This window comes from Hermetia illucens, chromosome 1 (assembly GCF_905115235.1).
Source record: "Hermetia illucens chromosome 1, iHerIll2.2.curated.20191125, whole genome shotgun sequence".
Classification (NCBI taxonomy): Eukaryota; Metazoa; Arthropoda; class Insecta; order Diptera; family Stratiomyidae; genus Hermetia; species Hermetia illucens.
In genome coordinates, this window is record NC_051849.1 from 100,228,635 (window position 1) to 100,254,860 (window position 26,226).

At 41.3% G+C, this 26,226-nt stretch overlaps 1 protein-coding gene across 12 annotated transcripts in view; it reads left to right on the top strand.

Moving 5' to 3' along the window:
* The window catches only part of LOC119656207 (kazrin), a 414,592-nt gene that overhangs the window by 173,914 nt on the left and 214,452 nt on the right, over positions 1-26,226 (top strand). For 2 of the 12 annotated variants that reach the window (XM_038062628.1, XM_038062646.1), the window contains exon 1: positions 3,674-4,062. The exons of 8 other annotated variants lie outside the window; for them this stretch is intronic. The gene's annotated coding sequence lies outside the window, so the exon portion shown is untranslated. Of the gene's footprint in view, positions 1-3,673; positions 4,063-26,226 lie in introns of those variants that run through there. 2 more of the 12 variants (XM_038062635.1, XM_038062653.1) reach the window with 1 other exon arrangement.

The window sequence follows — 26,226 nt, forward strand, 5'->3', positions numbered from 1 at the left end:
TCTGGCGGATGTAGAAATATATTCATTCGAAGCAATCGCTGTTATAAAGAAGTGACTGAAAGATGCAGATCTTATACTTGCAGAGGATAAAGTAGAGGCGGTGCTTATCACGAACGGCGGAAAGAAACTACTGCCCGTATCAGAGTGATGCTAAATGCGAGTTTGAATTTCAAGTAGCACTTACAACATGTTTGCACCAAGGCGTCCAATGTTAGCATGACCCTGGCAAGGATGTTGTCAAATTCCGGAAGCCCACGATGTACTCGTAGGATGCTTATAGCTCTATGCAACGCCAATTTGGTCAACTACATTGTATACCACATGCAATCCTCATAAGGTTAGCGCGGTTTACAGATTGATATCTAGCATCAAGGTGTGGACACAAAGAACGCATGGTGAGATAAACTATGATCTCGTGTAGTTTCTCACGGGACATGGGCGTTACCATAAATACCTCTATAGGTTTAAAATGGACTGCACAATTAACTGTCCCACAATTAACTGTATTTTAACGTGCGACTTGACCACAGTCCGCAAACTAGGATTATTAAAAAATATTAAAAGCAAAATTGTTGGTGCCGCGTTCAACTTGTTTTTTTTTTTTTTGTAGATTTTAGTGTATTTTCAAGGCTTCTTTAATGATTTAAAAAAACTACCAAATGAATCGCAATTACCCTAGTTTGCGGACCGTGGAAATATTTTCCCAATAAGCGGTGAAAATTTCAAAGAATTTCGTTGGATAGATTTTGGGCTATGGTGGCAGCAGATTTTCAACATGCAGTTTCGAGAAAAACGCATTTAAAAAGTAGAATGCGATTTTTAACCATAAAATCTTAACTGACCATTAATCTGCTATACCTAAGTTTCTTGAAGAAACACAAGTGACTTCAATTTTCATGACTTTACCAGAGTCATTGAACGTCATTCGGACCGATAAATACGCGCTTTATTACGGCGATCGAGGTATCACTGCGATTTCGGAACAACCCCGAATATCAAAAAATCATTTTGCCCATATATTCTAAACTTGATTGGGACAATTGATGCCAAAAAAAGATCGATTCCCCGGATCCGACACACGGGATGTCTGGATAGCTGTCCGGATAGCTGAGTGGTTAGAGCAAAAGGCTGTCGTACGGAATGCCGCGGTTCAAATTTCGTTGGTGACAGTGGGATTTGTATCGTGATTTGTCGTCGGATACCACTCGACTCAGCTGTGAATGATCACCTCAATCAAATCGGGGTAATAACCTCGGGCGAGCGCAATGCTGTCGACATTGCTTCCTACAGGGTACTGCTATCCTGTAGTGTACCGTTACTTTCTTGAATGAAGTGCTTTAACACACTTCAAGGCCCAGATCCAATTAGATTGTTGCGCCAATGATTATATTATGCACATGGTATCTAGACCTCAAAATACTCTCCATATCGATACATGTTTAAATGAAGTTAATAATAGTGCATTACCATATTCATTATAAGTATATTTTTCGGAAATGGACCGTGAACGCCCATAAGTTTATTCTAGGCTATACTTTTGAGCACGTTACCACCAAATTATTAACGGAGTTATAATAGGTCAAATTTGTGGGTGCAAATTTCTTACTTCGGAAGTTAAGTACCATATCCAGTTTTGACCTCATAATTTGCATACCTAGTGCGCTTCATCGGAGGGAATGACTGCCATGTCTGCTTTTTCTATCATAGATATCCTTATAGAATATACGGCCTACACTATCCTCACCCTTACGAATGAGCTGGTCCATTCACTGCAGCCTATTGAGCCGGATTTATCCACGATCAAAAGATTGTGGTATCGTTCACAAAATATCATTGTTATGAAGGATACGAATCAGCCGAACCTCCTGTAAGGTGTCAAAATTCTTCACAGGTTTCTTTTCTCGAACGTAACTAAGTGTTCGCCATTTTTTTCAGGATATAAATAGGACGTGTGCGCTGATTACTCAGATTGAGAAGCTTCATTTTGTTGGCATTTGTTTATAGTGTGTGCTAGCCCCCTTCTCCAAATCCAGAGCCTTTTTGCCGAGGTCTATGACAAGGTGGGGAGGACATCGTCCATTGAAATTGTGCTGTGATATGCCGGAATCTCCAGAATAGTGCATTGCATGCAACATTCTGTACTCCTTATTTCCACTGTAGAAAGTTTTCCAGAAAGTGATGAATAATATGTGGAGTGGAGATCTAAACTCCATACACTACTCAACAATGGTCCGAATAATATTGAAATATTCGGTGCAGGAAGATCAGGAAGATCTGGTCTTGGAGGTGTTTATTGCTTTCAGGATTATTTTAACTATTAGAATTGTAACAGCGGATCTCACTCAAATACTGTTCGAATTATCGCAGTGCTCTAGGAGGTTGGTATTGCAAAAACAGCTTCTTAGAAATTGCATGTCTGTGAGGTAGACGATTGGAAAGAGAAATTCAGTTTAAGCCTTTTTTAATACACTTTATGCTTATTTGCATGTATCTGTAACATTCGTCCTGCTTCTCATTGTGGTGCTCATAATATGGAGGATGTGAGTAGATTCACTTTTCTCCCGAGTGACTGCTTTACTTAACCCTCTAATAATTACGGAACTTTGAGGCACAAAACAAATTGAATTAAACTAGCTCGTGCGGTTCCTGTCTGAAGGTAATTAACAAATACCAAAGTTGCAAGGCAGCTTCGAAGGGAGAAGATCGTCAAGCTTTGCCGCTTTGCTCCTCTTGTACACATTGACGACTGATGATTTTACTTCCATTTTTGTTTTTTTTTCTGTTTCAATATCATTTGAAAACAAACAAAGCAACCCGTTATGGCTTTTGCATGAGGGCGCGATGGTTGAGGGGGTAGCGCCTCAACCTCCCAATCTCGCTGCTCTGGGTTCGAGTCCTAGTCGTCTGTGTCTGTGTTTGTCTCGCTGCTGTGAACTTACCACTTGCCCAGCGTTAAGTGTGATGATGGCACAATCTGACGGTGTGGATTTTCTATTTTCCACCAAGGAGTGAACAGTAAACACTAATTAGCATTTCCATTAAAGTCTTTCAAGACTTAGCTGAACCGCTTCCAGCGCCCTTTGACCACTTGGTTACTGGGCGATTATAAATAGGAACTTCGTTGCGAAAATCAACCTTCTACATTGTTAGCACTACCCACACGAGCTCTAAAATTCTCTTGTTGATTCAAAATATGTCTTTACGGTTTGGGTCAATCGCTATTTGCAATATGTTGTAGTATGGTCAAAACTAACGTACTGTTATCCTTTCATTTTTCTCATAATTTCGCATGTTCTAAACCTCCTTGACCTTTTTCAAACTCACGTATATTTTATTAGTATGAATTTACCAATTTGATGAGCTTAGCTGGCCGTAGGTCATGTGCATGTATGTATAATAGTTACTTAAATAAGAACAACATAACGATAACATAACATGAAATTCCACCTTTGCATCCCAAATGTCAAACCTCGATGTCAAGCTCCTACTCCCATCCCAGAAACGTTCATAGTCTTATCCGTTCGCCATGACATCTTTGATGGCAACCCTATCTGGGAGCAGAAATGCGCATTTTCTCCGACACTTGATGACGTCGATAGAAGTTTCCATCAACAAAATTTCACTCAGCATCAGGACTACAAACATACATAGTCGAACAATTCGTTGGGAAAAGTCCTGTTCACCTGGTCGGAAATTACGTTGCATTTCTTTATGAATAAATAATAATCGTGTTCACGGGGTGGTTCTAATAATTCTGAATTTTCTTAGTGTTGTGCTCAAAGGAAAAATCATCTCAAAAGGAAGCAAGGATCTACTTCAAGTGCAGTGGAAATTTAATGCGAGTTGAAGGAGCAGTAAAAGTGCAGTGCGATTTAGAATTTAATTTGAAACGGAACACCAACAGAATATTGAACAAGCACGTTCCCGGAGATCCTGGATGTTGGTACATATGAAAGCTGAAGTAAGTGTGTGACCTGTCTGACGTGCTGAAAAATGTGCGAAAATTCTTCACAAGCTTATTTACAGTAAGCTTGTTATGAACGGGCTGAGTTTAAATGAAAAGTAAGCAACATAGTTCATGGCGAACAACCTCATAGATCTGTTATTATTCAGTTATTATTTATTTCTGCCCCTGATAGTTATTTGCTCGCTTCCAGTATACTATTTGGGGCTCATCTACATAAATGATTACTCCCGGCGATGGCGAGGCCCCTTTTATAAACTCACCAAGTTATGCAGATAGTTGAAAGCTGGTTTACTTGCGACTTTGGGCCTTATCTGCTTATTCGTACGTACATAAATTATATTGTCTAAGTGGCAACTGACACTTTGAAAAGGGCTCGGTATTTGTAGTGCTCTCGACTTGATTTGCATAATAACATATTATTAGATGTGATTCGGTTTGGGTACGACATACAAAGTAACTGTTTGGAACTACTAATCCTGAAGCAATTTATCCCAAGTGACATTGAATGATTATGCCACCTACTTGGTAACTGTTGTCAAGAGCCCCTTTCATCCCAAATGTTGAGAGTCAACATGAATTGGCCTAGAGGATCCTTACAGATTTGTGGATGATGCTGCAAATTTATATGTATCCTTGCGTATGGATCCGATAATGACCTACGTGAAAATGAAGCCGGAGATACTCTTGGGATGCTACATGTTCACCCCGAGAATATCATCATAATATGATATCACACTTTAAATTTTTTTAAAGTTCACCTAATATCAAGTAGTCTGAGAAATCTCGATGTGTGGCAAGCGACACATATCAACTCCTGCTAGATTAGCAACCGTGCACTCAACGCCACCTCTAGGATCACCGGGGGACGTTATTTTTGACTTTCAGAGTTGTCACAAATGCCGGATTTTACCTAATACTAGCACTAAACACTGGTAGGTTAACGGGAGAATCCGTCGAGAAATCCCAGTAACATCGAGCACATATTCAAAATGGTGTAATCCGGCATAGTTCGAGCCAGACTGTGTAGAAGTCCCAGGACATTAAAGGAAACCGTGTGCGATTTAGGTATAGCACCTGTAGCTACCAATATTATGGGAATTACAACCATCCTCCAGATACACCAAATTTCTTTGATTTCCCGTGCCAGCGGCTCATACTTCACCTTCTTCTCCACGTATTTTCGTTCAATGCAACATGAATTGTATACCTGGAGCGACCGGTCTTGTCAACTAACAGCACGTCAGGCTTATTGTGCGGCATGGGGCGAGTACTTAGTACTTACCGGTCCCAATATATGCTGTAATCAGAACTGTCAAGTAATGCCTGCGGCTCATATCGGTAAACCGAACATGTCTCCGGTGTTTGCAAGGTATTGACGAATAAACTTACATACATCATTATACCTGTTCGTGTATTTAACCGGTGCCATTACTCTAACGCCGAACCACACATTCTACACACATTAACCCCTTGTTGCAGCAAAGAACTCCCCAGCACACAGTCATCTGTTCGACAGATGGCTGCCAAAGGCCATTCACGTGTTTGCCGTGAATTGTCCTCGACTTTCATTCATCGATACCTCTTCGTCTGGCTTCAACCCACTCAGAAGATTGAAAGATCGATCTTTCAAGTTAAGTGGAGTCAGCCCGTAATCCGCTTTACAAATGACCGCATGTAAGGGACTCGCCTGCTTTTTGCTGTACTTGGCGATGATGCTGTGCTGGAACGTCAACCACACGCCTGCCTCCGATAGAACGAGACAGGTTCACTCGCTCCGCGGCAGACTTTGAGTAATGCATTCGGAATTTGGACATGATAGTCCATACCTGTCGCTGAACGTTTTCCAGATCGGTCTTCGTGTGCAACAATATTTCGAATACATAAACCACGCACTTAGCACGTAAGCCATATTTGATTCCGAAACCATTCCCTCAAGTATAATTTAGTAGCCGTGAAAAGGAGTGCAGCGCCATATAAAACCAAAGGGGGTTCGATGAATCCCCTTGGAAAATTATTCTCCGCATACGAATGGCTCCTGGGGTATTGGTATCCTCAGACGTACGCACTGGTAAGGTGGTATCCCACTCTCCCATGATTGTCGCCTAAAACTTTTATAGTTTGGGACTAATACGATACAGACGTAGGACATCGATAAGTCAGGTGTGCGGATGCTGTCCAAAGCATTGGCATAATTGATATAGCAACTAAAGAGATTTCTTTGACCTCTAGTTGCTTGTCCTAGAACTACCGAGTAGATAATGGGTTGCTCTTTGCAACCCCTTGATTCAACTTGGCAGCCCTTTTTTTCTTTGGACAGAATTTTATTGATCTTGTGGTGCGCATTAACCCTTCCACTAATAATGGACGTTATGAATTTGTAGAGGTCTGGTAAGTGAGTAATCGGCCTTGTGTCTGCGAGATCCTGCATCGCGTCCTTCTTAAGGAAATTCCCCCGGCCAACTCATGACTTGATATATGCTGTGTATAAACTATCCATGTATATTGGTGGACTTTTTGTACCAGAACTTCTGCACCCGATCTAGATCTGGGCCCCTCCAGTTTTTCGAGCTGTTTATGGTTCGTCGAACTTTCTCTTCGGTAACATCCACAAAATTCGTGCCCGGCAAAGTGACATGGCGGGTGCCTTCGTCGGTAATACACTCAACATACTGGACGGGTAGCCCCCAGAGTCCACCCCAATATTCTTTCACTTCCTTTACCGAAAACTGGACTGTCTGGACGCTCTGTTGGGATTCGTTGAGTGATCTGTAAAAGTTCCGCTGGTTCCTCGCATGCGATGCATTCTGTATGATTATTATATGATAAGTAACAGTAGCGGTCCCTCTTCATATACTACTTTCTCCCCTCTTACTACACAGAGAAAACACTGTCGGGGAACAGCTTCAGCTTGATGTTTATATTGAAATATTTGTGTTTCCAAATTTTATTAAAAGTGTCGCAGACCGGATAAGCGCTGCCTACATATTTAACCAATTCTTCACTTGTAAGTAAAAGTTTCACGCCTCACCTCTTGGTTTTCCCAGGCTTTCTTTTTCGGCCATCAAGTCGCTTTCCCACTTCAAAGGGTTCGTGTTAACTCGCTACGTGTGCCTAGATTCTAAGGTTCTGAGATTGTTGCATTGCCCGGTATGCAACAATCTTCCATTCCGTTGCTTGCTTACAAACACCACCGAACCAGTGGTTCAGACCGTTTTTGCGACTGGTACCAAATATGTTTATGGCTGCACCAATGATAACGCACTTGAGGGATTGTATTCATGTTTCATTGTTAGGACCTCTGTTAGCTGCGCTGATTACGGCATCCATTTGTCTCTTATAGGTGTTACGTGGGACTTTGTTATATGTAATTTCAATGTTTACTCTCATCTGATTATCAGTGACTACTTTCTGCGTAAACCAGGTACTTCCAACAACCATTTTGGCACTGGGTCAATAATACCTAATTCATTGCCATTGTTGTTTTTATGCATGCTATGGCAGCTAACGTCTCCCATAAATATGGAAATAGAGACGAATCTTTCTGGGCTGTTAAAATCGCCAAGTTTGATTTTCACGCCAGATGTGGGTCAAGCTCCGACGGTTCGTTCTAATGCTGCTAAAATATATGGTGTAATGGGTCTTCTTCAGGAAACCATTACCTGTCCAGTGCATATCTTGCAATCATATGACATCAGCGCTATATTGTGGCAGTGTATCGGCAGCTGCTAAGTAGTTTCTTTCTGTATAGGGACCACACATTATATTAGAAAATGGGCAAATCGTTTGTCCCTTTTTATTGCCGGCACCGTCGTTGTTGAATCAATCCAGTTCGAAGCTGCTGTTCTGGTTACAATTGTTTTCCATGTCGTCTGGCCAACCCTACCTAACCTGCAATCTGGAGGACTATCTGGTAGCTTGTCCTATTTTAAGGCGCGGAGGACTCGCCTTCTTCATGCTCCAGCTCTAGTGCTTCATTAGGAAGGAACTACCAGCGATCAACACGTGGTGGTAGAGAGAGCGTTTGGTAGTAGAACTGTTGGTATTGGTTGAGCAGTCATCCTTCAAATTTTATGCTCCTTCGTAGGTAACAATCCAAGTTTTCACCCTGGAATCTATACTACTCTTCCACCGACGTTATCACTTGGAAGTTATGTATTTTCTATTCCTTTGCCTAGCATTGCAGTTTTGCCCCGTAGTTACAAGCTATCGTACGCGAACTCGAAACCAGTCATTCAGGCCAGAAGAAAAGGGAATTTTAACATTACAAACCAACAAGCGATAGCTGGCATCGGACTAGACAGCCGCTACCGCCACTTGTATTAGCAAGAGCGATGTGATGTATTGATTGATCCATTACAGTATTACTCTGTAATGTTTAGTAATTCCTTTGTAAGTGGTTTCACAACGGTGCGGACATTACAAAGCATTTGTTACCACAAGAGAAATGTCATCATCACTTTTTATAGTATCAAATTAAAGGTCTCGATTAGTACTTTTCGAAGCCGGTCTTAGTTTTGACTTTTGCTGAAAAGGTTGGGAGTGCGGGGGGTTGAAAGTGGTAATTTTTTTAACGAACCCATTCTCAGAAACTTCCCAATCAAAAAATCTTAAAAAAATCAGGGGATTACCACTATATGGTGCCTAGGCTCCAAAATACTCTCCATTCCGATACCTGTTCAAATAAAGTTAATAATAGTACATTACTATAATTTTTAGTAATTGACAGGAAAACCCCCCTTAAGTTCACCCTAGGATCACAAAATTTTGCAGCAATATAGGCTACAGTATAGATCATGATCCTGCCAAATTTGGTGAAAATCGCACTATTACTAACAAAGTTATACTAGGTCAAAACAGTCGCTCCTCTGCAAATTCAAGACTATGAATGTCAATATCACTTAAAAATAACTATTTTCACGTAATATAAGCATATTTTACGTGCTAAATGCTAATGGGACAAATGTACACTCAAATCTCTTTATAAAAGAAATACACAAAACCTTTCATACCTGAAGCGTCTAGCTTCCGGTTTCCCGACTTGTTTACTAGGTGGTGGTGAGGTAATACTGTGATGGTATAAGGTTTGATGATTTTTGAATCGCGTGTATTAAGATAATGTAATATTATTTTTAAAGATGATTTTACATACATCACCTGCCCGTCTCTTGTGTAAGCTCGGCACCTCTGAAACCAGTCAGGGCCAAGGAATTAGTGACAAAAGTGCAGTATCAGTTCTTTGTGATGCAAAGGAAATTACCTTCAAACCGATTAAACAACAAACTCAGATTTCTATTGTAATCTTTTGAATTGGTTTGATTTAAAAATTCTCGAGAAAAACTTGTTTACGGAAGATAAAATGCACTTTTCGTCAACAGGACCAATCCCAAACTAAAAACAATCAGAAAAATCAATGAATTCAAGAACGAATTGCGGTCACATTTTTCACTAGATTCAGCTCCTTCTGACTTTCGGTTGCTTTCACATTTCAAAGAATTCATGCGTGGGAAATGATTTTCATTGTAAGAAGATTTCAAGAGTTTTCCAGATTCTCACTTCAGAGTAAAATCTAGTGTACTGAAGTTCAAACAGGATATGTTGAATAATTAAATGTATTCCAAACCATTGAATGGCGCCTTTCTTATCTAAGGACCAAGCTTATTAACCAACCTGGTACATATCTGCACAGTTGAGCTCTTCCTAACATGTAGCTTATATGTACTAAATCTATGCTAATGACATATACATTAGTGTATATTGTAACTACTCAAGCTTTTATACGAAGCTCTCAAGCGTTCATTAAGCCAAACAATATCTTCAAGGCTCGTCTTTACTTGCTAAGGAATCCAAATATTTCCATTTGATGATAAGGTTGATTTCAGATGGATGATTCTCTTTAAAGACAATCGTGTTATGCACTCTCTTAGATGTTTTAATTGAAGGAGTTAGATATGCCGGGGAAGCACATATATTAATTTTAGACAAGAAGTTGTAAAATTATTTTAAGGTACTTGCCTAAATATACTCAGGTAGTTAAATAAACATTCAAGTTTCCTAGAGATTTTCATAACTACCAAGTACTAGGCTTTCATGTTACTCATCTGCAATTCCCACACGTTTCACAAATTCACTATTTCTCCAGATACTCCTAATAAAGCGTGATATTTTCCTAAGCATTGTGTAGTTTGAAGTTTGTTGAACTTCCCAATACACTTAAATGGTTAATCGCAGTTGTTACTTCAAAAAAATGAACGAATAAAATTTACTGAGATATAATCGTTGAAAGAGAAGAACGCGTTTCGCAATTTTAAATATGTTTTTCGACAAATGACATGTTAATTGTATTGTATGTTATAGTATTGTATAATAATATAATTTTTAGTAATTCACTGAAAAGCCCCCTTAATTTCATCCTAAAATTCTGAAATATATGATCCTACCAAGTTTGGTGGACAAAGTTATAATAGGTAAAAGTTGTCGATTCACTGTAAGTTCTAAGACTTCTTAAATTTGAAAATATACTATTATTAACTTTATTTGTGCAGATATGGGAACCGGATGCATTTTGAGATCTAGATTTCGTACAGATGCACCTCTTTTAAAATTTTTCGGTTGAATAGGTTCTGAGAACGAGACCTGTTACACTTTTTGGTGGTCATATTTTGAGCCCTCTCTCCCCCACCTTTCACCCGATATCAGATATGGGGCCAGTTTAGAAATGTACTAATTGAGCCCTTTCATTTGATACACATGGCTTCATAGTGCTAAAAAAAATTTTGCAATCTCCATTCATATGTATGGGGAGCCCCCCTTAAACTTAACACAAAATGGCGCCACTGCTATATGTAAAGAGAACATCAGATCACACGCTCTTGCCAATTTTCGTGACAATCGGTTTAGCCGTTTCCGAATAAATCGGATGTGACTGACAGACAGACGGGCAGAGAGACATCGACTCGATTCTTATAAGGTTTTGTTTCACACAAAACCTGAAAAAATGCTGATAGTTGTTTCATATATGATATAATTATCGTTCAAACAAATTTGGTCGCTCCAATTTACCTTTAATGTCAGCGTCTCCTCCACGTCCGATATTAACGTCGATGGTATAGCTTAAACTGTTTCTCTCCTCTATGAACCGGAGACCATAAAAAATAATGTGCTTCTAGTCCTCACGTAAAATGAAAGCCTTGTCCAATCCATAGTAATTTGTATGCTTTCGCCTCCCCATTTCTCAGTATGCAGGATCGGTGTATTGTTTTGCTCTCATCTCTTGCACTGCTATTTCCTAGTCTTGTTCACAATTCCACAATAATTTCGGATTAGCCTTCTTTCTTTAGTGGAGGTAGTAGGGAAGAAGGTTGCGTGTTCAGATCACGTCGGGGTCACCAATTTTGAAGTTATAAGACAACAACGTGTTATTTATGAATTTCTCCGTTCAGTATTCAAGTCTCTTTCACTATAATTATGAAGGGCAACACAGGCACCAATAATATTCGCCATATTACAATATTTGATATCCGTCTTTTTTTTACTGTGACATAAGTTGGAGATTGAATGAATGTATTTGGTTACTCAACGTTGAGCGAAAAATTAATTGCCAGGAAAAATATGAGTTTGACATCTCACATTTTTTTCCGTCACCTACTCTGCTCTTCACCCCTGTAGCGAGGTCTAAACTGAGTGGAGAGCGCCGATGACGTCATCTGTCCGCTGGTATTCGCAACATTCAAAATAAATTTCGAATGCCGCGAATCCTGCCGCGCCACATCTAGTTCGCCAAAAGATCTAAAAGCAGTACTGCCGCGATCAAACCCAGTTACTGTAAAACCAATCAATATTGCCTCTTCCGGCACATTCTCCTTGCAATAGTTTCATGTTGAAAGGTTTACAAAAACTCTGCTTTCCAATTCTGCCACTTGTTCTTCTGAATAGGGCACCTCCAAAAGAGCCTGTACAGACTTAACTCTGGAGTTCGTGAAAGTGTCATTCGGTTTTCTAAGAGGACCAACTTGCCGCTCCTTTTATGGACTCTCCATAAATTTGAAGTTTCTCTTTCGGCTTTTAGTTCCTCACGGCATGCACTAAAGGAATATTAGCCAATCTTCATTGTTATTGCATTTTCAGGCACGCTTCAGAAATAATCTTATTGAATTCTTTAGTTTTTACAGTTCTCGATTTTACCAGGGAACCGAGTTTGCCTCATTTGAAAGGACTGAACTGATCAAATCAAGTAGCTTGTCTCCTCCATGGCTGCATTTACTATTCCCCTAACAAATATGTTAAGCGTTGGCATTACAATCTATTATGAGTTCAAGGCCACTTGATTTTGCATGCACTGCGAGATCCCTCCGTCTACGGAGGCCGAAAAAAATCATAAAATGAATTCCTTTTCCCTTTCGTCATTAGCTTGGCATTGCAAGATACCCACAACTAGATTGTGGGAACAGAATTGTCTCGGCATGATTACTTTTAATAATTTTGACATCAGAAAACAGGCTTTCGGTCTTGAAGAAAATCCATGCCTAGGGTAATCCTACAACTTTGCCTACTTTGCTCCCAGTAGGAATGAAGGTGCTTCTGCAAGCTGCAAGTTCGTTTGACTAACCTTTATGTTTATAGACACAAGCGTAGTCTAGTATGAAAGCCGCTGCTGACTAAAAAATCTACTGTGTCCAATGTGAGTTGCACCGGGGTTACCAATGTAAAAATAAGAAAGCAAGCGATTAGTGATGAGCTTGGGGGCTAATTGTAGTACATCAATGCGATTGCCCACTTCCCAGTTGTCTGTTGAAACCCAACTGACCTTGTGGCAATGCTCGAACAATGCGCCACCGATTACAGTAGTGGAAGCTGCAAAAGTAAACCGAAATCTCACTGTTATTGTTATTATTCCCAGGACCGTATTTCCCCATCACACATGCGGGTAAGGTACCATTCAGATAAGCCATCACAACCACATTATCACCTTTGGGTTGCCTCTTCTGAACTTCATTCAGTTGTTTATAGAAAACTTCCTTCTCTTCTGTATCGAAAATCTCCGTTGGTTCCTAACATTAAACTATTGGGATATTCCTTATTCTGGAGTGTAATCTTGCAGCCCAGAGCCGACTCGAAGGTAATAGAGCCATTTCCTTATCCATTAGTCCAACACAGACAGTGTCGCAAGAATTTGATTTCTTCTAACCTCAGAATTATCAGCTTATAGTGTTGGACATCCCGCTCAAGTTGAAGATAACGAGTTCTGTGGACTTTCAATATCGTGGCCGAGGAAAGTACGTACATTCCAAAAACCAATTTCTGTCCAAGATCGTAGCCTCCGGGATGACATTTCAAGGTCTTTCGCAATTTCGAGTTTGCTAGCCTACAAGTCTTTTGCGACAAGCCGGCAAGTGAATTTTCAATACGCAATTCAAAGGGGGTCATCATCTCAGTGGGGTATCTAATGTATTTGATACTTACTTACATATGCACTCCCTGCGAAGCTTGTGGGTTATAACCCCATTCAAACTATAAAACTTATCCTTCTCGTTTCTCAACCGGGCGTATGGACGTCTGCGGTCGAGTTGAAAAGCAATAGACAATTGAATTTCTAGGTTCATATCCAATCGTACAATTTTGTTACGAAAAAACACCACAAAACGGTTGATCCTTAAAGCGCTAAGTTTCCTGTTTCCAGCTTATACTCACCCTGGTCAGCATGTGAATTAAATCGTTTACATGTGTATATCGACTGTTTTGCGGTTCGTCAGAAACAAAATTTAATAAAAGATAAACCCCACAATATTCCTAATGCAGATAAAACCTAAATAAACCCGTCTTCATTACGGAGGAAATAAAAAGCCTTTGGCTAATTTTTTTCATTCGTAGGTGGAAATGGATTACCCTTTAATCCTTGACCTTTGAAATAATTCATATAACCACAGGGTCATGTATATTATAAAATCGCCGGTTGCTCACAAAATAATTAATGCGGCACTAAACAGGGTGAGTTTCTATTCCCACCCGATCAAGACTATCAGAAGTTGATATCGAAACCCAAACTAAAGACAATATGTTCAAATTGAACTACACCTTCCTCTTGCTTTCTGCTTGAATTGTCCTAAATCCTCAGAAACTTTCTTTCCTGTAATCTGAGATTATCAAGCACAACCACACTCATTAGGAACATTTCACCGCCGTATATCCCTTGTTTGCTCGTTTTCCACACTTTAAGTATAATTCAACGAGGGGTATTATGACTAAACAACGCAGCATATAACAATAGCACATATCCACATGTACTTAAGTTTAAATTGCGAGAAATTTCGACTTTTTACCACCATTTGTAATCCTACACGACACCACGCTAATAGCAGACATATTGCCATTGTGTGTCGTAACTGCTATTTCGCAAGTACTCCTTCACCTTCGCTATGAATCGGGATTGGAAGCATTTCGACGTATTTATGAACGTTAGATAAATTCAGACGTCTAGAAGTTTGTGATAATGATAACAGCGTTAGGGATGTGTTATTTATACTTGGAGAATTATGCACACACAGTTATGTGTGTGGGAAGCATATTACAAAGATTTAATTAGCATTTTAATTAAATTTGTAATTTCCGTAGGTGGTGGATGGCTGGGAATGTCCCACAAGCACCGCACGAAGGCAAGACTTCTGTGGGTTTGGTTTCAAACCAAAGAATTTTAACGTGAATACCTTCCAGAAGAATATGGAATGATGAAAAGATGTTTTAAAGAGGTTTTAAACTTGAGCTTAGAATCAATAACCTAAAGTATAGAGCCAGTTGAGCCAACTCCAGGTTCTTCATTGAATGTATTTCTCAAAAATAATCAGAACTAAATGACCGTACCGCTTCCCTACTTTTTACATGACTATAATGATCTCTTGGAAAAGTATCTTTATTGATATCATCACCCTATAGTCCAGTTGTTAAACCTTTCAACCTCCGAATTCTTTCAGTCAAGACCGGGTGGGGGTAGAGGGTGGCATAAGAAACAAAATGTATATAGCGCCAATGTGGGGATGAAATACAACAGTGACGTTACGAATTTACCTTTGACGAGCCATAACTTTGTTCATATTGTACCTACAAAAAAAAAACTAGTCGGAACACCGGAAGCTCTGCGCTTTAGGTGTATGAAAGGTTTTGTTTGTTTCTTTGAGTATATTTGAGTGCAGAACTATCCAATTTGTACGTAGCCCGCTATGTATATGCATTTAGTATGTCGGACTACTCACTTTAGTGTGAAATTGATATTTAGTTGCAGTAAATTTACATGGTAAAGTCAATTTTGAACTACTGTAACTTTGTTAGTAATAGTATGATTTTGATCAAACTTGGGGATATTATGCTTCATATTATATTCTATACTATTACTTTTATAACTCTAGGATGAACTTAAGGGAGGTTTTTACTCAAATTACCAAAAAATATGGTAATATACTATTATTGACTTAATTTAACCGGATATTGATGTGGAGTATTTTGAGGCCATAAAGAAGCAGCTTCATGATTTTTTTTCGGATTTTTTGGTTCGGTAGTTTCTAAGAATGGGTCCGTTAAAGAAATCATCACTTTCCACCCCCACTTTCTAACAAATGTCAAAACTCAGCTTCGAAAAGTACTAATCGAGACCTTTCATTTGATACCCAACATGACTATATCCGGTGGAAAAAAATTTGACACCTCCTTTTGCACCCCCACTTAATATCAACATATAAGGATATCTCTCACTGCATGTCTGGGAGTTCACAGATCCCACCTTCTCAGTCTCAGTCGGTATAGCCGTTTCTGAGAAAAGTGTGTGTGACAGACAGACAGACAATGTACCGATTTTAATAAGGTTTTGTTTTGCAAACAAAACCTTAAGAAATCTATTCTTTTTGTTATCTAATATGCTCTGTTTCGGCTTAATATCATTTCTACATAAAATGCATAGTTTTAGAGGTATTTGCGAAAAAATCGTTGAAAAACATGCATTTTTTCGATGAAAAATGACATGTTTGAATAACTCGAAAACTACTACTTTTTTGCTTAGAATCGACCATTTATTCGATCTCTGTGGTTATTTCGAACAAATATGTCCACCCCGTAGTGGGGTGCCACACCCCTTCGGGGGGAGACGCACATCGGCACTGTATAATTTTTGTTGCTTATGTCACTCTCTACCCCCACCAAAAATTTCATGTCAATTGGTCTTGGCTGAAAGAATTCAGAGGTTGAACCCAATTTTCGGCCTTAATGGCTGGGGTATAAAAATCGATTTATGATCTAATTTACTCCTTCTGTTACTACCCAAAAAACCTACGTTGCTTACCATCCGGGTACCCGGATACCCATTTATTATTCTGTCGCGCGAAAGTCGCACCGCGTCCTTAAAGAACTATTGTGCACCTTTTACTGGCTAAAGTATACCTATTAATTATAGTATCTCAAGCAAGCCTATAACCATCAGGAACTTTAGTATATTCCCTACTTCCAGATCTTCCACCTTTCCAGTATGTAGTTAAGTATTCTCCCAAATGCATCGACCTACTTTGCACAAAAGTCGGAGACTGTCCAGGTCGTGTATAGAGGTTTCATCATCCTCCGCATAATACCTGCAGGCAGTGTCCGTAGATATCCCTAGCTTCTCTATGTGATAGTTTAGCCGACAGTGACCAGTGAGAATTCCCACTATGATTCGGAGCAATCCTTTGTGCATACGGGTTCGTATTCCACAATAAGCAACCTGGACTGTTCCATCCCTGGTAGGCCCGCCCAGTATAGTTCCCTGAACCGTTCCTCTACATTTCTTAGTGTTGTAGCCATGAAAGCGCTTTCGATTCCACACAAGGATTCTGGCCGTGTAAAAGCGTCCCTGCTCCCTTCTTGGCTAGTTCGTCCGTTGCCTCGTTGCCTTCCAACCCAGCATGGCCTGGAACCCAGAGTATCCAAACCTTGTTGGAACAACCGAGTTTTTTCAGTCGCTCAAGGCATTCCCACGCCAATTTAGAGTTCACCTGGTTGGATCTAAGTGCCTTGATCCCTGCTTGGCTATCGGCGAGAATAGCAACGTTTTGTAGTTCCTTTGGAAATCAAAGGAGACACATCTGTCTATGGCGTATATTTCCAGCTGGAATATGCTAGTGTACCTGTCCATTGGCCCAATGACACCGGCACCCGCTCCCTCTTCTGTGAGGGATCCGTCAGTGTATCAAGTAATAAATTATTGGTTTAAGCCATATAAGCCACGCTCTCCCAGTTTGCCTTGTTACTCCAACATGTTTCAAACTTTTTTTCCAATCTGAAACCTCGTTGTCATGTTATCCCTCGGTATCAGTAATTCGAGATACCACCTAGAAAGAATATCAATCTTCCTTCGGTTGAGGCAGCTCCCCGCCTCATTGATACTCCCGGCCATCCTGAATATTGTCCTCCTTACTTGCATTTGTATGTGCAGATGGAGAGGGGTTAATCCCAGAAGGACCTCCAAAGATGCCGTTGGGCATGCCCTCATTGCCTCATTGATACACACAAGCCAGACTTTGGAGTTTATGTAATTCCGGAATAAAGACCACTTTTGCCCATCTCCATGCCCTTGGTATGTATCCCAGTTCTATACTCCCCCTTACCATCCTCAGAAGAGACTCTAAGATGATTCCTAGGCCTTTCTTGATTAGTGCTGGGAAAATGCCATCTACTTCGGGTGATTTCAGTGGTCTAAAAGTTCCCACTGCCCATCTTAGCCTAGCTCCTGAGCATACCTCTTTTGCTAGTTTTCAGTTCTCCTTTCTTCTCCTTTTATTCGTTGTTGGGGTGTCAGGCAGAATGTTGTTGCCTGCCACCGTGGAGTAGGACCTCGGGAAATGAGTTCTGAGAAGCAGCTGTACTCTGTCCTTCGCATGCTCGGTAAATGTCACATCTTCCTGCTTCGAACAGACAGAGGATATTCCCCAGTCTTTGGTTACAGTCTCGTACAGCCTGGTTGCTTCTGTGATCTGTTCGATCCATTCACAGAATTCCCTGAAGTTTCGTTTCACTTCCCTGATTGCGTTGCTATACGCAGTCAGTGCATTTTTGTACCTCTGCCAGTCCCGGGTTTGTTTTGCCCGGTTGAAGAGTTTTCGTACGTCTCTTCTCATTCTGGCCAGGTTGCTGTTCCATCATGGTACATCCCTTAATGACTTACTGTCTTAGCCAGACAGCTGGCCGCATAAGCGTCAATGACGATTGTGTTGAGGTTTTCCACCACCGTTTCCAGTTCCAGTTCGCTCCTGATGTCCCCGCCCCCTTGAAGGTGGGCAATGTTGTTGCTCAAGTGCTTTGCCTAGGATTCCCAATCCGTCCTCCTGGGATTCTTTATTTTTTTTTTACTTGGGAGTTACCCTCAATATCTAATCTGATTATCCTGTGATCAGACATAGTGGGTTCATCCGACACCCTCCAATTGCTGACCATCTCGTTCATTAGAGTATTTCCTAGAGTTATGTCTAGTACCTCCTGTCTAGTGCTGGTCACAAATGTTGGAGCGTTCCCTACGTTATATATTTCTAACTTATTGCTAAAAATAAATTCAAGAAGGTACTCACCTCTACGATTGGTGTCGCAGCGTCCCCAGACTTTGTGGTGGGCATTAGTATCGCAGCCGAGGAGAAGTGGTAGTGCCCTCTTCTCGCAATACCGGATACCCATGCACAGATTTATAAGTAATACTGTTCTGTAGCTCAAAATAAGTTCCTGTATTAGGCAGATATTGCCTAACCTATGGTTCACGAAGATATTTGTGCTAAATATAATGATATATAGTGACTTTTGTTTTATATTAGTAAATTACAAATTGTGATGTTTGTAATCCTAAATCAAGTATAAAACCTTATATACTTCTTGATCCCGTGAAGGCCAAGTTCCTTGCGTTGAATAGATAAGCAAAAATAAAGGTGTCTATATTCTTTGATATCTGAGAAATGTTTTGAAACTGTTTTGAAACGAATGGAAGAAATTTGGTTTAGTACGTGCCGTTTATTTCAAGAAACAAGTCGGGAAACTGGACGGTTGGTAGGTATGAAAGGTTTTGTGTACCTCTTTTGTAAAAACGTTTCAGTGGACATTTGTTTCATTTGTAGCTAGCTCGTAATATATGCATGTATTATTTGAGAATATCCACTTTCGCGTAATATTGACATTCAAAGTCCTGACTTTGCACAGAACCGACAACTTTGATCTTTTGTAATAATAATAATCGTTAGCGCAACAATCCATATTGGATCAGGGCCTTGAAGTGTGTTAGAGCACTTCATTCAAGACCGTAACGGTACACCACAGTAGTCTGTAGGAGGCAATGTGGTCAGCATTGCGCTCGCCCGAGATTATTACCCTGATTTGACTCAGGTACTCATTCACAGCTGAGTCGACTGGTAACCGACGTTAAATCGCGATACAAATCCCACTGCCACCAATGAGATTTGAACCGCGACCTTGATCTTTTATAACTTTGTTAATAGTAGTGCGATTTCCACCAAACTGAGTAGAATCATGCTCTGTATTAGAGCCTATATTACTATAAAATTTCATGATTCTAGGATTCTAGTTTTACACTAAACCTTAAAAAGGAATATTTCCTGTATAAAGCTTCCACATTTATTTATTTTTTATATAACATTTAGCCAAAAATAATTGTTTTATAATAAAGTTAAAGGCGGCGTCAATACCAAGGACCAAATGGTCGTGACATACAGTACTCAACGGCGAAGGTATTTTTTTAACATTCTTCATAAATCCCTATCTTGCTTGCTTACATCGTTTATTAAGAAAAGAATGAAAAGATTCCTAAAAAATCAACCAACGGAGGATCTTATTACGATAGCTCGCGGAAGAACTAGCAACACTGATAATTGAAAATCAACCTTAAACCTTAAATTGCGGATCAAATGTTAAGAGGACAAATCAATTACAATAGAGGTTACTGTTGTCAATCAGCCACGAATCAACACTGGTAGAAGTATGTAGTAGGACCACGCCACGTTTGTAGAAAGCAAATTATTTGAAAACGAAGAAAGACAAGCAAGTGTTGTAATGAGTGTAAAAATCCCGTTTATAATGAATATGCCGCAAAAATAACTAAATATTTAGAATGCAGTCAATAAAATTAAAATTATTACAATGAGCTAATAACTCATTATATCTTATTAGTGTGTCAATATCGTAAATTCGACACTTTTATTATGAAATCTAGTTATTATTGCACTTACATATATACTTTATAAAACCATTAAAAATAAAAATAATCTCTCATAACTAATTAATATATAATATTAATATCTACTTACACTTTTCATCTAGAAACACATTTGCTCAATAATATTATACGTGTATAACACAAGAGTTAAAGCAACTTATGATATTTTGCATGGCCAGCAATTGAGGTTTATGGGAAATGCTCAGAACCCTTCTTCCCCCCAGTTACCTTTTCAACGGCACAGCTTCAGGGGCGTTTTATACAAAATATGCTAAGGATGTTTAATCTGGAAAACAAACGGTAAGTGTGGGAATTTAGTCGATCAAAATGATAAAACGTCGGCGTCTAATTGGATATACAACCTGTATAATAATCCACTACGAAAACCTTGAACAGGAGATACAATTCTCCACCAAGTTGCGAATCTCTGGCAAAAAACCCTAGTGATGGCTCTGTGGCTAATGACATACGTTGCAAACTGAATATTTTCACGTAAAATTTATACATGATATATATCATATGAAGAAAGGCACATCCGCACCAACTCCACCGTAGAAACGACAGAGGAAGAACGGGAGTGTGGAGGATTCGCAACCCTAAAAAGCCATCCGCGATCTTTTCAGACCTCCCTCTTTCCTTCCTCCGTAAGCAACCACTTTTTAAGGTTTTGTGTAAACACAAAACCTTATTAAAATCGGTTTACCGTCTGTCTGTCTGTCCGTCTGTCTGCCTGTCTGTCTGTCCGTCACACGCATTTTTCTCGGAAACGGTTACAGCGATTGACACCAAATTTGGTAGAAAGGTGGGAACTGTGAACGCTCACGCATACAGTGAGTTACATCCTCTTACGTCGAATTTAAGGGGGGGGGAGGGGGTCCCCATACATGCAAAAGGGGGGTGTAATTTTTTTTTCATCAAATATAGTCACGTGGGGTATCAAATTAAAGGTCCCGGTTACTACTTTTCGAAGCCGGTATTAGTTTTGACATTTGTTGGAAAGATGGGGAATGCGGGGGGTTGAAAGTGACCATTCCTTTACGGAGGCCATTCTCAGAAACTACCCAACCGAAAAATCTGAAAAAAATCAAGAGACTGCCACTATATGGTACCTGGGCTCCGAAATACCTTCCACACTGATACCTTCACAAATAAAGTTAATAATAGTATATTACTATAATTTTTAGTAATTCGCTGCAAAACCCCCCTTAAGTTCATGCTAGGACGACGAAATTATATAGGGTGTAACATAGAGCATAATGTTACCAAGTTTGGTGGAAATCGCACTATTGCTAACAAAGTTATAATACGTCAAAGTTCTCGCTTCTTTTCAAATTCAAGGCTATAAATGTCAATATCATCCGAAAGTGGATATTCTCACATAATATTGTATATGCATATATTACGTGCTACGTACTAAGAAATGCACAAAACCTTTCGTAACTGAAGCGTCAAGCTTCCGGTTTCCCGACTTGTATATTTTTGCGATTGCTGGGGAAAACGTAAATCAGTTCTCCTTCGACCTCAGTATCTCCGCAATTAAGTCTTACGTTCCGGCTAGATGCAACCTCCGATAGTGTTGGATGCGCCGCAGTCGCACTGGCTATGTGTTCCCTAAAACTCAGTTTGGCCTCAATTATCACCACAGGTATTTGATAGCCAACTTTGACACTACCGTATATTCAGCGATCCTACGAATTGTTATGAAAACCGTTTTCACAGGCGCTAAGATCAGCTCCCCAGGCCAAAGCCAACAATTTTCAGCTTCTCCAGGATGGAAAGAGCAAGTAGCTCATAATGCATATTTTTCCGCAACAGAGGACGCAGTACCAATCCCTGTCACAGCGGCAATGTAACCTCATCCCCCCCCTCAGATAGATGATTTTGAACCAGATTCGCTAAATACCCGGAAACACCTACCAGAAACTAGTGCGCCTTTAGCCAGATTCACGACCATGCTTATTGGAAACCAAACTGGCACACTGACAAACCATTGCTGTTTTCCACGATGAGTAGCAGTGTTTTGTAGATAACTCTCCCCATATTTTTTTCATTCAATCAAGCAGGCCAATAGGGCAGTATAATGATGGTGGCTTTAGTTTGGAACACCAGTCACCAACATTCCTTCCTTTAAGCTCGCCACGAAGGTGTTAGGGAGAAGTTCGGGACCAGTCCTCGCTGCCAGTTTCAAAGCCCTGTTGGGAATGCATCCAAACCTGGAGCCTCATTGTCGCTGAGCCTACCAAATATTTCCCGCAATTCCTTAGCAATTACTGACGGCGCTGTGCCCTCGTCGAGTTGGATAACCGCTTCATCATCATCATCAACGGCGCAACAACCGGTATCCGGTCTAGGCCTGCCTTAATAAGGAACTCCAGACATCCCGGTTTTGCGCCGAGGTCCACCAATTCGATATCCCTAAAAGCTGTCTGGCGTCCTGGCCCACGCCATCGCTCCATCTTAGGCAGGGTCTGCCTCGTCTTCTTTTCCTACCATAGATATTGCCCTTATAGACTTTCCGGGTGGGATCATCTTCATCCATACGGATTAAGTGACCCGCCCACCGTAACCTATTCAGCCGGATTTTATCCACAACCAGACGGTCATGGTATCGCTCATAGATTTCGTCATTGTGTAGGCTACGGAATCGTCCATCCTCATGTAGGGGGCCAAAAATTCTTCGGAGGATTCTTCTCTCGAACGCGGCCAAGAGTTCGCAATTTTTCTTGCTAAGAACCCAAGTTTCCGAGGAATACATGAGGACTGGCAAGATCATAGTTTTGTACAGTAAGAGCTTTGACCCTATGGTGAGACGTTTCGAGCGGAACAGTCTTTGTAAGCTGAAATAGGCTCTGTTGGCTGACAACAACCGTGCGCGGATTTCATCATCGTAGTTGTTATCGGTTGTGACTTTTAACCCTAGATAGGAGAAATTGTCAACGGTCTCAAAGTTGTATTCTCCTATCCTTATTCTTGTTCGTGTTTGTGTTTGACCAGTGCGGTTTGATGTTGTTGGTTGATTCGTCTTCGGTGCTGACGTTGCCACCATATACTTTGTCTTGCCTTCGTTGATGTGCAGTCCAAGATCTCGCGCCGCCTGCTCGATCGGGATGAAGGCAGTTTGTATGTCCCGGGTGGTTCTTCCCATGATGTCGATATCGTCAGCATAGGCCAGTAGTTGGGTGGACTTGGAGAGGATCGTACCTCTTGCATTCACCTCAGCATCTCGGATCACTTTCTCGAGGGCCAGGTTAAAGAGGACGCATGATAGCGCATCCCCTTGTCGTAGACCGTTGTTGATGTCGAATGGTCTTGAGAGTGATCCTGCTGCTTTTATCTGGCCTCGCACATTGGTCAGGGTCAGCCTAGTCAGTCTTATTAATTTCGTCGGGATACCGAATTCTCTCATGGTCGTGTACAGTTTTACCCTGGCTATGCTATCATAGGCGGCTTTAAAGTCGATGAACAGGTGGTGCAACTGTTGTCCATATTGCAACAGTTTTTCCATCGCTTGTCGCAGAGAGAAAATCTGATCTGTTGCTGATTTGCCTGGAGTGAAGCCTCTTTGGTATGGGCCAATGACGTTCTGGGCGTATGGGGCTATCCGGCCTAGCAAGATAGTGGAGAATATCTTATAGATGGTACTCAGCAACGTGATACCTCTATAATTGCTGCACTGTGTGATATCTCCCTTTTTATGTATGAGACAGATTATGCCTCGTTGCCAATCGTCAGGCATTGATTCGCTGTCCCATACCTTGAGCACAAGTTGATGAACCACTTGGTGTAACTGGTCGCCTCCATATTTAACCAATTCGGCTGTAATTCCATCGGCTCCTGGCGACTTACGATTTTTTAGCCGATGAATGGCACGGACTGTTTCTCCTAAACTTGGTGGTGGCAGTATTTGTCCGTCGTCTTCAGTTGGCGGGACCTCCAACTCGCCGATGTTCTGGTTGTTCAGTAACTCATCAAAGTACTCAACCCATCGCTCTAATATGCCCATTCTGTCGGAAATCAGATTTCCCTCTTTGTCTCGGCAGGATGAGCATCGAGGTGTATAAGGCTTCATCCTGCTGACTTGTTGGTAAAACTTCCGCGCCTGGTGCGGTTGCTCCCTGTACTTTTCTAGTTCACAGACTTGTTGGTTCTCCCAGGCGGAGTTCGTGATAAGTCTCTGCGCGTGCCCGCGTTCTTTGAGAATGCAACATTACTCGGTATGCGGCATTCTTCCGTTCCGTTGCTAGCTTACATTCATCGTCAAACCAGCCATTCCGACTCCTTTTGCGGCTGGGGCCAAGTATGTTTGTGGCCGTATCCATGATAACGTTCTTCAGGTGGTTGTGAAGATCATTAGTTGATGCTTCATCTCCAGGTCCTCTATTGACTGCGGTTATTGCGGCATCCATTTCCCTCTTATAGGTGTCGCGGAGGGTTGTGTTGTGGATGGCTTCAGTGTTCACTCTCATCTGATTGTCAGAGGAGATTCTAGGTGGTATTGTTATTCGAGCTCGGAGCACCATGCCAACGAGATAGTGATCCGAGTCTATATTGGCCCCCCTATATGTTCTGACATTCATCAAGGCTGAGAGGTGGCGGCGTTCGATCAACACGTGGTCAATTTGGTTGAAAGTGGTCCCGTCGGGAGAGGCCCACGTATGCTTGTGGACCGCTTTCCGCGCAAACCAGGTACTTCCAACAACCATTTCGTGTGACCCTGCTAATTGAATAGTCCGCAGTCCGTTATCATTTGTTTTTTCGTGTAAGCTATGGGAGCCAACGTATCGCCTGAATACTGGCTCCTTCCCTACTTGGCTGTTAAAATCCCCAAGTATGATTTTGATATCATATCTGGGACAGGCTTCGAGGGTTCTTTCTACTGCCTCGTAGAAGGTATCCTTCTCCGACTCTGCAATCTCCTCTGTAGGGGCGTGAACGTTTATGAGGCTTATATTTCTAAACTTGCCTCGCAAGCGCAGAGTGCATAGCCGTTCGCTTATGCTTTCAAAGCCGATAACAGCAGGTTTCATTTTTTGGCTGACTAAGAAACCTACTCCGAGCACATGGTTTACTGGATGATCGCTATAATATATGATGTAGTGGCTCTTTTCCAGGAAACCGGTCCCTGTCCATCGCATCTCTTGCAACGCTGTTACATCAACCCTATATTGGGACAGGGTATCGGCTAGCTGCTTATCAGCTTCATCTCTGTACAGGGAGCGCACGTTCCATGAGAAAATGCGCAAATCGTTGTTCCTTTGTCGTTGCCGGGTCCGTCGTTTTAAAATCCGTCCTATCCGAGGCTCCTGTTGTGGCTTCGTAACATGTTGTTTTCCGTGTAGGGTTGTCAGCCCTACCCAACCCCCAACCTGGAGGACCAGTTGGTACAATTTGTCCCGTTTTTAGGCGCTGGAGACTCGCCTTCATCCTTCTCCGTCTGCAGCTTTTCATCAAGAAAGAGCTCCCAGCGGTCACCACGTGGAGGTGGAGATAGGGTTTGGTAGTAGAGCTGTTGGTGTTGGTTCAGCAGGCATTTCCCAGGTTTTATGCTCCATCGTGGGTACTAATCCACGTTTCGCCCCGGGACCTATACTACCCTTTGACCACCACCCAACCGCTTGCCTGCCGATATTTTCGTGGGAAACGAACAGTGTGGTAACAATCGCTTTGAGGATGTGCAATGTTGTACGCCTCACTCCTAGTGTTTATATCGGCATGGTCACACAGTCGCCTGAAACAGTTATTTTTACTCCCCCGAATGGCTTCTTGTAAATATATGTCTTCTCTCGAGCGTTGCCACCCACGGCAAAGCCTCCTTACCCGCAAACATGCGGCTCGCAAACTTCCGATTTCGTTACTTCACCAGTAGTTGAGTTGTCTACTGAGAAGCAACCGCCCTCTCGCCATAGCAGCATCGCATGCTTCCATCACCCCTGGGGTGATTTGGGTGATTTTTTCTATGGGCGTACCATCCAGGGATATATTGGGTTTGAGCGCCGCGAAAAACGTGTCCCCCGCAAAAGCTTTCGCCGTCCAGCCT